This window comes from Scylla paramamosain, chromosome 11 (genome assembly GCF_035594125.1).
Source record: "Scylla paramamosain isolate STU-SP2022 chromosome 11, ASM3559412v1, whole genome shotgun sequence".
NCBI lineage: Eukaryota > Metazoa > Arthropoda > Malacostraca > Decapoda > Portunidae > Scylla > Scylla paramamosain.
In genome coordinates this window covers 7,160,001-7,162,500 of record NC_087161.1, presented here as the reverse complement: position 1 = coordinate 7,162,500, position 2,500 = coordinate 7,160,001, and the positions used below count along the sequence as shown (strand labels likewise).

Here is a 2,500-nt window from a genome sequence, read left to right as displayed (position 1 = left end):
GTGGTGGTGTGGTGTTATGTTGATATGTTGGTGATGTGTGGTGGTGTGTGGTGATGGTGTTGGGACGCTGTGGTGGTTATGTGGCTGTGATGTAGCGATGGTGGTGATGTGTGGCGGTGGTGTGGTGTTGTGGTGGTGATGGCGTTGTCCTTTTCATGTAGTTTGATAGGTATCTCTCTCTCTCTCTCTCTCTCTCTCTCTCTCTCTCTCTCTCTCTCTCTCTCTCTCTCTCTCTCTGCCTCGTTGCATAAGACGTGTTTTTTTTTCACCCTGTCTCTGTATGTGTGTGTGTGTGTGTGTGTGTGTGTGTGTGTGTGTGCGCCTAATAAGAGGGTTATTGTGTAAAAGGTTTGGCCGCGTACACATGAAAACGCACATAAGTAGAAATTATTATCGCTCATGAACGTGTCCTTATTATTATGTGTACGTGGGAGAGAGAGAGAGAGAGAGAGAGAGAGAGAGAGAGAGAGAGAGAGAGAGAGAGAGAGAGAGAGAGAGAGAGAGAGAGAGAGAGAGAGAGAGAGAATTTTCTTACCTAACTACCCTCAAACACACACACACACACACACACACACACACACACGCGCGCTCTCCTTCGCCTCAATATTGTCATCTTGAATTGGATTTTCCGTTCAGCGCCTTAGAGAGCAATTTAATTTTTCATTATTTTCTCTCCGTCAGTCTTGGAGGAGAAGGAGGAGGAGCAGGACGGGGAGGGGGAGGTGGTGGTGGTAGTGATGGTTTTTGTGGTGGTGGTGATGGCTGTTAAGATGTCGAAGAGCAGGAGGTGAAGGAGGAGGAGGAGGAAGATGGAGGAAGAGGAGAAAGAGAAGAAGGAGAGATACAAAGTGGAAGATGAAAGGAGAAATTGATGAAGTAATGAAAGATAAATAAAACTGTAAAGGATGACGATGATATTGACGATGTAAAAAAGAGAGAGAGAGAGAGAGAGAGAGAGAGAGAGAGAGAGAGAGAGAGAGAGAGAGAGAGAGAGAGAGAGAGAGAGAGAGATAAATGGAGGAAATAAGAATATAGAAAATAAGAGGAAAGGGAACAGTAGTAAGGGAAAGACGAAGAGAGGAAGCAGTAGAAGAAGAAAGATGATACGTATAACCATGAAGAAGAAGAAAGAAGAGGAGGATTAGGTGAAGGAAGAGGAGGAGGAGGTGGAGGAGAAGGAGGAGGAGGAGGAAAAGGAAGACAAATACACGGAATAAGGAAGCAACGATGAAAGGATAATTTAGGAGAGGGAGAGAGAGAATGAGAGGGGAATAAAGAGACACAAGATGGATGAGAAGGAAGGTGAGAGGAGAGGGAGAGAGGGGGAGAGAGGGAGGGAGGGAAAGAATGAGGAAGGGTAAATGATGGATGGAAGAAAGAAGAGACGAGAGAAAAAAAGAGAGACGTGCTCGCTTTCTTCCTTGCTTTCTCTCTCTCTCTCTCTCTCTCTCTCTCTCTCTCTCTCTCTCTCTCTCTCTCTCTCTCTCTCTCTCTCTCTCTCTCTCTCTCTTCTCATAACTCTTGCTCTATGTCTTTTTTGAGGAGTTGAGCGCGCGCGCACACACACACACACACACACACACACACACACACACACACACACACACACACACACACACACACACACACACACACACACACACACACACACATCATAAACAGGAAGGAGAAAAGGAAGGAGGTAACTTTTAACAAACTTTTTTTTTTATTTACATTATTTTCACTTTGTTTCACAGATAGCAGAAGCAAGGACGAAGAAGAAGAAAAAAAAAAAAGAAAGAAAACGAAAAGAAAATTACAACAAGAGCAACAACAACAACAACAACAGCAAACAACAGCAGCATCAATAACAACAACAACAACAAACGACGTAAGGTAAAGTGAAATTAAAGATACATATCGATTCTTTATTATTCATTATTTTCATTCTTTTAATTATTGTTACTGATTCCTTGCTTTTATGTATTTATGTATTTTATTTATTGAAAGAGTGATTTCATTATAATGGTAAGTAGAAAATTTGAATTAACCTTTATGTATTCTTCTTTGTGTTGTTCTTTTCAATATTCTCGTCGTTATTAGTAACTGTTTTCTCTCTCCTGTTGTTTGTTTTCAATGGTGTTATTATTTTCACGTCCTTTCTTCTTCGTATTGTTCGTTTTTAATATTCTCGTTATGGTGGACTTCTTTCTCTTTCCTATTGTTCGTTTTCAGTATCCTTATCGTTATCAGTGACTGCATTTTTCTTTCTATTCTTCGTTTTCAATAATCTTATAGTTTTCGCGGTTTTCTTCATATCGTTCGCATTCATCATTGTTCCCAGTAACTCTTTTCATGGCGAAGGAAAGAGACAGACTTACCACTCACGCCCCCGTCTTCTCTTGTGCGCTGTGTGGAGTCAAAAGGCGAAACTGACTCAAAGAACACAAGAACAAAAAAGAGTGAAGAGACTGCAGAATGCCAGCTGACCCACACACGGCGGCTCTTGAGGGCTAATGAC

At 41.8% G+C, this 2,500-nt stretch overlaps 1 protein-coding gene and 1 long non-coding RNA gene across 5 annotated transcripts in view; one reads left to right on the top strand and one right to left on the bottom strand.

Annotated features, from left to right (window-relative positions):
- LOC135104902 (uncharacterized) overlaps positions 1-2,500 on the top strand; it is a 214,062-nt gene that overhangs the window by 147,841 nt on the left and 63,721 nt on the right. For both annotated transcript variants that reach the window (XR_010270588.1, XR_010270587.1), the window contains one exon: positions 1,737-1,875. This is a non-coding gene — a long non-coding RNA (uncharacterized LOC135104902). The remainder of the gene's footprint in view (positions 1-1,736; positions 1,876-2,500) is intronic.
- The window catches only part of LOC135104901 (chaoptin-like), a 120,467-nt gene that overhangs the window by 101,273 nt on the left and 16,694 nt on the right, over positions 1-2,500 (bottom strand). The gene's annotated exons all lie outside the window — the stretch shown is intronic.